The sequence below is a fragment of the Myotis myotis genome, unplaced genomic scaffold, assembly GCF_014108235.1.
Source record: "Myotis myotis isolate mMyoMyo1 unplaced genomic scaffold, mMyoMyo1.p scaffold_m19_p_2, whole genome shotgun sequence".
Lineage (NCBI taxonomy): Eukaryota > Metazoa > Chordata > Mammalia > Chiroptera > Vespertilionidae > Myotis > Myotis myotis.
In genome coordinates this window covers 15,834,929-15,846,392 of record NW_023416324.1, presented here as the reverse complement: position 1 = coordinate 15,846,392, position 11,464 = coordinate 15,834,929, and positions in this window count along the sequence as shown.

Genomic DNA, 11,464 nt, shown 5'->3' with positions numbered 1-11,464 from the left:
TGCTGCATCACTGATGACAGAGATTTTACATCAGGTTTATATTTCGTGACCTTCAGAGATATGCACGAGCTACTACTTTCATCCGTCAGGCTACTCCTATTACGAGACTTAACAAAATTCATCACTGAGAACAAAGATTCACAAGTGTATGTGGATAAAAACATGGAGAGTAATGCTGTTGCAAAGTTTTTTAAACAGAAAAAATTTTCTGGAATGGCATTCCAAGTCCTCAATAGTTTGTTTTCGACACTATTGAAATTGCTCTTCCCCTCTCTCATCAATCCATGTCTATGGTCTTTAAGATAACTTGTTATGTAAAATTATTTATTTATCTAAGATGCACCTACACTGACTTTATCTAAAAAATAAAAAAGTCGATATTAAGAAAAAAATTGTAAATGCAATATTATAAGAGAGGGTTTCGCGTGCCAGCAAAAGTTACTGGCGTGCCATGTTTGGCATGCGTGCCAGAGGTGCCCACCCCTGTTCTAGGATGTGGATGGAACCATGGTGCCCTCTGAATGGTATTGTTGGCTTCACTGTATGACTGATGCTCTTCTAACAACAAAACCACCTACTACCCGTAAATTCCTTTGGACAAACCATAAATTCAATGTGAGTGGCATTCCAGAACAATATTTACCTTATTCCACCGCTAGAAAGAAGATTCTGCCCAGCCAGCAGGGCTCAGTGGTTGAGTGTTGACCTATGAACCAGGGGGTCATGGTTTAATTCCCAGTCAGGGCACATGCCCAGGTTGCGGGCTCGATCCCCAGTGATTCTCTCTCATCATTGATGTTTCTATCTCTCTCTCCCCCTCCCTTCCTCTCTGAAACCAATAAAAATAAAAAAATAAAAATAAGATTTAAAAGTGGGTTCCCCTTCAACACCTTACCAGTAAAGACAATGAAAAACAATTTAGACATATAAAACATGGGGCTTTTCATGTAATTGCACTTTTATTGCTTACTGTTAACTTGATTAAAATTAATTGATTAAAAGAAAGATTATGGCTGGCTGGGTAGTTCAGTTAGTTAGAGCGTTGTCCCCATACGCCCAGGCTTCAGGTTCACTCCCCAGTCAGGGCACATACAAGAATCTACCAATGAATGCATAAATAAGTGGAAAAACAAATATATCTCTCTCATAAATAAAAAAAATATTTTATTAATTTTTTAAAAAGATTATGAGCCCAACTGGTGTGGCTCAGCAGTTGAGCATAGACCCAGGAACCAAGAAGTCATAGGTTCAATTCCCAGTCAGGGCACATGGTCAGGTTGCTGGCTTGATCCCCAGTAGGGGGCGTGCAAAAAGCAGCTAATTGATGTTTCTCCCCACCCTCCTCCTCTCACTCTAAAGTCAATAAAAACATATTTTTTAAAAAGTAAATACCAAAGATTATGTATTAGTCTATACCCCCCAAAGGGTGATTTCTCCCTATTTGGAGCAGTTAGAACCTACCCTGTGAAATTAGCTTTGTGAAATGCCTTTCTCCTGAAAATGTTGTAGGTCATTCCTCTTACTCTCTCCCCCACATATGTCCCACTGCATATAACAAATCATAAACTTTAGGATGAGAAGGAAACTTTGAGATCATCTATCCATAGGTCTCCATGTTCAGACTGAAATCCTGGTTATGGTCACTGGGTCAGTTAAACTGAGTACTAGTTAACATTTATTGTTACTAGAGGCCTGGTGCATGGATTCGTGCACATTGAAAGGAAATTAATTAGAAGGTGGCCAGCAGGGCAGGACTGGGCGAGATGGGTCAGACACGCCCTGGAGCCAACCTCCCGCGGTCCCTCCCCGGCTTCCCGGGCGCAAAGGGCGTCTGTGGAGTGAGCGGGGTCCCTCTGGCAGGTGGGGTCCCTCCGCCTGGCCTGTGGGGATCAGCCGAAACCGGCAGTCCGACATGCCCCAAGGGGTCCCGGAGTACAAGAGGGCACTCTCGCTTGGCAGCTCCTGTGTTGAGCGTCTGCCCCCTGGTGGTCATTGCACATCATAGCTACCGGTTGGACAGTTGACTGGTCGGACAGTCGCTTAGGCTTTTATATATATAGACTAGAGGCCTGGTGCAAGAAAAGATTCGTGCAATAGGCCTTCCCTTCCCCTGGCTGCCGGCACTGGTTTTCCTCCAGCACCCGGGACCCAGGCCTTCACTCTGGCCAGAGCCATCTTCAAGCCTTCGCTGCTCCGGCCGGAACCGCCTTCAGTCTTTGCTCCGCCGCTTCGCGCCTACGTATGCAAATTAACCGCCATCTTTGTTGGCGGTTAATTCACATATCTCGCTGATTAGCCAATGGGAGGCATAGCGAAGGTACAGTCAATTACCATGTTTGACTATTATTAGATAGGACTAGAGGCCTGGCACATGAAATTCGTGCATGGGTATGGTCCCTAGGCCTGGCCTGCGATCAGGGCCATCTTCCCCAGCTGCCCACAGCCATCCCCCCCCCCCCGCCCTCCCACTGCCACCCACCCCTGGTTCCCCGTTTGCCATCAGGTGATCAGTGCCTGATGGTCGGGGAAGGGACCTAGAGGTTGGCTGTTCCCACCCGCTTGCTGGCCCCGCCCCTGCTGCAGGTGGCCATCAGGTGATCAGAGCCTGCCAGCCAGGGAAAGAGACCAAGAGGTGATCAGTGCACCTCATAGTGACTGGTCTAGCATTCATTCTGGTCGTTCTGCCATTGGGGCCTATTTACATATTACCCTTTTATTATATAGGATTAGCGCTAGAGATAAGTGCTTATCACTGAATTAAGTAATACTCTCACAAATCACATAGGTAGGAAGTGGTATAGTTGGGATAAAAACACACACCCCCCCTAAAAAAAACTCCACAAACCCCCATTTTTTCTTTTTTGTTATTCCTCAACCGATTATATTTTTTCCCATTGATTTTTAGAAAGAGTGGAAGAGACACAGAGAGAAACATCAATGTGAGAGAGAGACATTGATTGGCTGCCTCCTGCACATGCTGGATGGGAATTGAACCTGCAACCCAGGTATGTGCCCCTGACAGGGAATTGAACCTGAGACCCTTCAGTCTGATGCTCTAACCACTGAGCAACTGACCAGGGCCACAACCCCCATTTTATTTTATTTTTTATTTTTTTTAAAATATATTTTATTGATTTTTCACAGAGAGGAAGGGAGAGGGATAGAGAGCCAGAAACATCGATGAGAGAGAAACATCGATCAGCCGCCTCCCGCACACCCCCCACTGGGGATGTGCCCGCAACCAAGGCACATGCCCTTGACCGGAATCGAACCTGGAACCCTTGAGTCCGCAGGCTGACGCTCTATCCACTGAGCCAAACTGGCTACGGCCATAACCCCCATTTTAAACCCTTGTTCTATGCTCGCATTGTCACAGAGGATTTTAGAAATACCAACAGAGAAGTATGGGTGAAATTTTGTGACTCCCAGCACAGTCTTTGGCATAGAGCAGACACTCAGTAAGTATTTGTTGTCAGAATGAACTTTAGTTGTAAGGGAGTGGATGACAAGAAGAAGAAGAATATTAATAATAGCTGTAGCTACTCTTTATGAATATTTTCTCTTTAAACATATTTTTTATTGTTGATAGTATTACAGATATCTCTCATCCCCCCCCCACTTTTACCTCCCTCCTTCCAGCCCCTACCCACCCTATTTATGACTATTTTTCTACCAGGAACTTACTTATTCTCTCATGAACTCTCTTTCTCTTTTCTACATATATGAATAAATTGTGCATATATGACATACAGTATATGTGTATATATGTACATACATGTATCTCTGCACATAAATATGTTCACACACTAATTTGATCCCTCACAACCACCTTATGAGTTAAGTTTTATTCTCACAGAGACTCACAAGAGGGTTACGTTCAGAATCAGACACCCATCCCAGTCATAGGTATTTTCAAATCAATTTAAGAGAGAACTTTCTAACCAACAGAGCTGGGTTACTTTAGTATGTTGTGAGCTCTCTGTCTTTGGTAATATTCACGTATAGGACATACAGTCATCTGTCCAGGACACTCTAGAAGCAATTATTGTATTTGTAGATATTTAATTAAGTGACTAATTTCAATATTCTCTGATTTGGTTTTTGGAATCAAAGATTATTCAAATAAGGTATGTGTAGGTGGGGGGGCGGAGGGCAATGAACAAAGCTCCTTTTTTTCTCCTAAGAGCATCAGATGAAACCCCAACCGATCAGCTCTGCAGGGGTAGTCACTAATATCACCCTTTTTTATCTCCTGATTGGACTATGGGCAAAAGGGGGCATATTCAACCTAACATTGAAGGTGCTCATATTTTACAACCCAGAAATTCTATTCTACTTCTAATATCTTAGATGAATTGTTGCACGTGTACAGAGGGAGCCATGGACGAGGATACTACTTCCAACCATTTTCAAATAGGAAAATAAAGTCAAAACAACCTCACTGTCCCATAGGAAAATGGGCGGATGAATTGTGGTTTGTTTGTTCAATGAAATACTACACAACAAATTAAATGATTTACATACTATAAAGATAAAGACAGTTTAAAAATTGATGTCAGAGAGGACATCAATGATGAGAGAGAATCATTGATCGGCTGCCTCCTGTATACCCCATACTGGGGATCGAGCCAGAACCCGGGCATGTGCCCTGACCAGGAATCAAACTGTGACCTCCAGGTTCATGGGTTGACACTCAATCGCTGAGCCATGCCAGCAGGCAGGATACATTTTAACGGTATAATAATGAGTGAAAAAAAGGAAGTTGAAAAGTGATACATTTGGTATGATATTTATGTAAAATTTAACACAAAAATACCATATATTATCAACACTTACATAGCAAAAAAAACAAAACCTTAAATAGGAGAAACAGAATTTTTGGGAGAATTGCTGTCTAATTTTGGTTACATCTGAGAAAAAGGAAGAAGAAGAAGTGAGGAATAGGATTTTAGGCATATTTGTAACACTGTACAGAATTTTTGGGAGAATTGCTGTCTAATTTTGGTTACATCTGAGAAAAAGGAAGAAAGAAGAAGTGAGGAATGGAGTTTTAGGCATATTTGTAACACTTTATTTTGTTTAAAAATTTTATTTTATTTTTTAAAATTAAATCTTTATTGATGAAAGTATTCTATATGTCCCCCTTCTTCCCCCATTGACCCCTTCTTGCCCACCCCTGCCCCTCCCCCCGAGGCCTCTACCACCCTATTGTCTCTACCCATGGGTTATGTATAGTATATGCATACAAGTTCTCTGGTTGATCTCTTCCCAGCCCCCCGCCCCCCCACTTTCCCTCTGAGATTCCAGTCTGTTCTATGCTTTTATGTCTGGATCTATTTTGTTCATCAGTTTATTTTGTTCATTAGATTCCACATATGAGTGAGATCATGTGATACTTGTCTTTCTCTGACTGGCTTATTTTGCTTAGCATAATACTCTCCAGGTCCCTCCATGCTGTCTCAAAGGGCAAGATGTGGGGAGCCGCTATAGGGTTAAACCTCGGACTGACCTGTTGGCAAAGTCACAAACAAGTCCCAGCTTAGAGGGCACAGTCCTCTTAGCATAATTAGGCTTGACCTTATGACGCTCCCTAGATCTTACCTGGGAAGCTAATGGGCTGAGGGAAGTGCAACAAGAACAAAAACAAGTGAAACTCACAAGAACAGTGTAAACAAGCGAAACTCACAAGAACAGTGTAACTGTGGTAACCACTACCTTGTTTACCTCTGACTACAAAATAAAGGCTCAGTTTGCCTGGGGATCTTTTCTCTGTGGCCTCAGCCAGGCACAGGAAGATCCACGGAGACTAAAGAGAGCTAGAGAGCTATGAACGCTGTCTGCTGTCTCCGTGTAAAACATTCTTCGCCGAATCCGTCCACACCTTTGGGAACCCCTGGATGCCCGGGGCTGGACCCCGGCAGCAAGAGATCCTTCTTTTTGACTATTGCATAGTATTCCATTGTGTAAATGTACCATAGCTTTTTTATCCACTCATCTACTGATGGGCTAAAAATTTATTTCAGAGAGAGAGAGAGAAAGAAAGAGGAAAAAAAAGAAAATCAATCAGTTGCCCAACTGGGAATTGAATCCACACCTAGGCATGTGCCCTGACTGGGAATCTCAAACCCTTGACCTTCTGATTTACCAGATGATGCTCCAACCAACTGAGCCACACCGGCCACGGCTAACATTTCTTAAAAAAAGAGGTTAGATGGGGGAGGGGTGGCAGGGGAGAGGTCAATGGGGGAAAAAAAGGAGACTCATGTAATACTTTAAACAATAAAGAATTTTTAAAAAAGAGGTTAGAGGTAACTATAGCAAAATATTAAACATCACTATTATTATCTGTACTTTCCTGATTGTTTGAAATATTTTGCAATTAAATGGTTTTAAAACTTTTAAGCTTTAATGAAGGGACAAAAGTTGATCTTGACACAGGCCTGTCTGAAAGTTAAAGGCCCAACCTTGGCCAGGTAGCTCAGTTGGTTAGAGCATCATTCTGATATGCCAACATTTTGTGTTCAATCCCAGGGCAAGGCACATACAAGAATGAACCAATGAATGCACAAATAAGTGGAACAGAAAATTGAAGTTTCTCTCTCTCTCTCTTTCCCCTCTGTCTCTAAAATAAATAAATAAATTTTTTTAAAATAAAATAAATTGTTAAATAAATAAATAAAGCCCTGGCTGGTGTTTCTCAGTGGTTAGAGTGTCGGCCCATGCACTGAAGGGTCACAGGTTCAATTCCCAGTCAAGGGCATGTACCTGGGTTGCAGGTTAGATCCTCAGCCCTGGTCAGGGTGCCTGCAGGAGGCAACCAATCAATGTGTCTCTTTCACATCCATGTTTCTCTCCCTCCCTCCCTTCCTTCCACTCTCTCTAAAAATCAATGGGGAAAAAAATATACTCAAGTGAGGATTAACAACAACAAAATAATATATAAATAAAGGTTAACGGTTCATACCTGTACTGTGGTAATTATTATCATACAAGAATCTCATTGTTAAAACAAACAAAACAAAACATAAACAGGTACTACTTCCTTTTACTTCTTTTAGAACTTGTGTTTGCAAAGCCTTTGGGAGTATGGTCCAGGTCACTGTGAGGAAAGGTTGAGACCCACTGAATTCAATTAGTCCCTTCATTTTACCAAGGAGAAAACTATGGCCTAGAACAGTTTGGTGACTTGTCCAAAGTCACAAATCGCCAGGGGCCCACACTGTCGAGTTCAACCGGTCCATCGAGAGTATCCAAATCATCTTAAACACACAGCATCTGTGTCCAAGCTGTTCCCTCCACTTGGAATCACTCTCTTACTCTCATTTATCTTACTGATCTTTTGTTCCTTCTCTAATCCCTGACTTTGCTAGACTAAGAAAGAATTAGCCAATTTCATTTCCCAAACTTGAGTCTGAAACTTAGAATCAAGTGGGTCCTAATCTATTCCCTGCTCAGGATCCTCAGTTCTCTGCTCAACCCTTCCCAGGAAAACAAGTTCTCTGTTTCACAGGGCAACACGTTTTCATGTCTGTACTACTCTGATCATTAGCCAGGTCTTAATAATAAAGATCTTACACTTATTTGTCTCAACTCTGTTTTCTGTGGCAAGTTAGATTTGTGTATTTTTTTTTTTTTTTTTCAGTTGATCAGCAGCCTAGCCAGGTCCTCTAGCCAGGATCTCCAGCCAAGTGCTGTGTCAGATTTGTGTATTAAATGAGGTGATACTTGTGTAAACTGTAAAGGTCTGAGCCAATCTGGTGAGAGGTAATCTATAATAATAATCTATAATAATAAAAGTGTAATATGCTAATTAGACTGGACATTCTTCCGGATGATCTTCCAGACAAAGCCACGGCAGCAGGGGCCAAGGCAGAGGCGGCTGCAGTGGCGGCAGGGGCAGAGGCAGCCGCCACAGCGGTGGAGGTGGAGCCCCTTGCAAGAATTTCGTGCATTGGGCCTCTAGTCCTATATAATAAAACCCTAATATGCAAATCAAATGACCAGTGGAACCACCTGTTGCTTCACACTGACCACCGGGGGGGGGGGGAGGGGGGGCAGACGCTCAATGCAGGAGCTGCCCCCTGGTGGTCAGTGCACTCCCATAGGGGGAGTGCCGCTCAGCCAGAAGCTGGGCTCATGCTGGTGAACCCAGCGGTGGTGGTGGGAGCCTCTCTCGACTCCACTGCAGGTGGGCAGTACCCCCCACCCCCACCCTCTGGTCGGGCCTAAGCCGGCAGGTTGACATCCCCTGAGGGGTCCCAGACTGCGAGAGGGTGCAGGCTGGGCTGAGGGACCTCCCCCCCAAGTGCATTAATTTCGTGCACTGGGCCTCTAGTCATAACATAATGATCTCTTTTGCCTTTAAAAAACTTCAGATAATGAATACAGCTCTCATATCCCCACTGTGTCTTCTCTTTCCTAAATGAAAGCTCTCCATCTCCTTTTAATCATGCCAAACTCGGGGGTAAAGATTGCCACTAGTGGGAATATTCAAGAAACTATGTCCAAGAATTCTATGGATTTCTAAAAGAAGCATTCCAAAAATGTCTACAAAATGATGGCCCCACTACAATAGTTAGCAGATGGGTTTTTAGTTGTAAGTAATATATAAGCTGACCAGTAGTGGCTTTAACACATGAAGTTGAGTTTTTGTTTTGTTTTTCTTTTTAATGTTTTTATTGATTTCAGAGAGGAATGGAGAGAGCGAGAGGGATAGAAACATCAATGATGAGAATCATTGATCGGCTGCCTCTTGCACACTCCCTACTGGGAATCAAGCCCACAGCCGGGCACGTGCCCTCGACCGGAATCGAGCCTGGGACTCTTTATCCACTAAGCCAAACCAGCTAGGGCAAGGTTGAGTTTTCTCACATAACAAGAAATCCTGAGGTAGACGATTGCTGCAATTAGTTCAGCTATTCAACATAGTTCATTTTTTTTTTTTTCTGCTCTAGCATCCTTTAGTTTTTCATGCAGTAACAAAATGGTTGCTACAGCACCAAGTATCATACCTATGTTCAAGGCATGAAGAATAGGGAGGAGGGAGCAGCACTAGCTGCCTTTTATTAAGAAAGTATAAATTGCCCTAGCCAGTTTGGCTCAGTGGATAGAGCATGGGCCTGACTGAAAGGTCCCAGGTTCAATTCCGGTCAAGGGCACATGCCCAGGTTTCGAGCTCGATCCCCAATAGGGGGCATGCAGGAGGCAGCTGATCAATGATTCTCTCTCATCATTGATATTTCTATCTCTCTCTCCCTCTCTCTTCCTCTCTGAAATCAATAAAAATATATTTTTTAAAAAAAGGAAAGAAAAGAAAGTATAAGTTGCCCACCTGGTGTGGCTCAGTGGTTGAGTGTTGACCCATGAACCAGGAGGTCATGGTTCCATTCCCGGTCAGACTCAGGGCACATTCCTGTGTTTCAGGCTGGATTCCCAGTAGGGGGCATGCAGGAGGCAGCCAATGATTCTCATTTTTATTACTGTTTTTGCTGCAAAAAGCTTTGTTTTCACTTGGCCCAATGCCTGGGAGAGGGCTCCAGGGTGGTTAAAAGGATGCCTAGTGGTTTCAGGGAGAAGCTCAGGCAAAAGCCAGACACCAGGGGCAGCAGAGGGGCCCCTCAACGGCCTCTAGACTCCAAAGCTCCTAGTTGTGCTTGAAAGCGAGCCTTTTGCAGAGATACTACCCAGTCCAGTCTGGGTGCCGGCCAGCCTGCGGAGGTTAGTCAGGTGTCGCCCATCTTTTTGATGAGTTTCACCTCCTCACCCAGGAAGTGGTTCTCCAGGAAGTTGCTGAGATGAGGGTCTTTGGGGATAGAACACAGGGCATGCAGCTCCACAGGGCCTGGTTTAACCCTAGCTGGTTCGGCTATTGCTCTCTTCCTCTCCCTTCCTCTCTGAAATCAATAAAAATCTATTAAAAGCAAAACAAAACAAAAGGGCCTGGTTCCGGTTCCTCTCCAAGGCCAGGGCGGCTTCCATGGCGTCCTGAGTTTTGCCCCGCTCATCTTGGGGAGGCTTCAGCACGTCAGGAAGAGAATGCAGTCGCCAAGAGAATGCAGCCACCGCATTGGTTGTGCATATTTAAGATGCTCAGCGCCCTGGAGCTTCTTCTCCGCCAACTTGCGGAGTAAGTGGGCCACGCCAGCTGGCCAGGTGATTGACAGCAGCCTCCACCTCGGTGGAATAATTCTGACACATCTGGGAGCTCATGGTTGTTCGGCAATAAGAAGTTAAGGTAAAAAGAAAACAGAAGTGTTGGCTGGTCTCGGAGGCTGAGCTTGGCTGAGGAGGTTCTGAAGGTGGTGACTGGAAAAGACGGAAGATGATCGGAAGCTCGAAGAGGCCTCCATGGATCTGTTCCGTCCAAACACTGTTAAAGCAAGAGACAGATCCGGGACAGTTGCGGGCACTGTGTCTCTCTCATCATTGATGTTTCTATCTCTCTTTCCTTCTCCCTTCCTCTCTCTGAAAATCAATAAAAGCATTTAAGAAAAAGGCAAGGCAAGGCAATGTAGCATGAGTAACCCCAGGTCAGGGGAAATATGAGGAATGATAGTGGGCCCACAAGAGCCTTGCTAACCTAGTTTTGAGGATCATGAAGAAAGGGCTACCCAGGGGTGAGATTTTGAACTCAGGCCTCCCAGGAAGCCCCACAATATAAGCACATGATTTTAGTTGACTCACACGTACAAATTTTGTCTTTTCTCCCAATCCTTGCTAATTAAATTGTGCTATGGGACCAGCAACATTAATATCAACAAAGAGCTGGTTAGAAATGCAGTTTCAGAGGCTTCACCAGACCTACTGAACCAGCAACCTTTTAAAACTAGATGGGTATATACATTAAATTGTAAGACACAGTGTCCTAAGGTGCCTTGATTGCAGAAGCTGTGGATTTGGGATTTAGTACTTTTGGCCCATTAGAATGTCAACTCTATGAAGGGAGGACTTTCCCCCCATTTTATTTTCGTCTGCTTGTATATGGTAAAAAAAACAAACAAAACTCAGGCTGAAACCTTATGCATTTAATCCTACACCCTCTAATGCTCTCACAGAAAATCCATGGAATACTGAAGTTTTCAGAAGGACTGGCCAATACTATTTATTTGAACTACATGAGATAGTGGAAATGTTCTATATCTCTATTGTCCACTATGATAGCACTATTCATAACTATCTGCTGAGCACTTGAAACGTGTCTGGTGTGACTGAGAACTGAATTTTAAATGTTCGTTTTAAAAAATATATATATATTCTTATTGATTTCAGAGAGGAAGGGAGAGGGAGGTAAGATAGAAACATCAATGATGAGAGAGAATCATTGATTGGCTGCCTCCTGCATGTCCTCTACTGGGAACTGAGCCTGTAACCTGGGCATGTGCCCATGACCTCCTCGTTCATAGATCGAGGCTTAACCACTGAGCCACATAGCCGGGCTTCATTAGTTTTAATTAAATTTAAATAG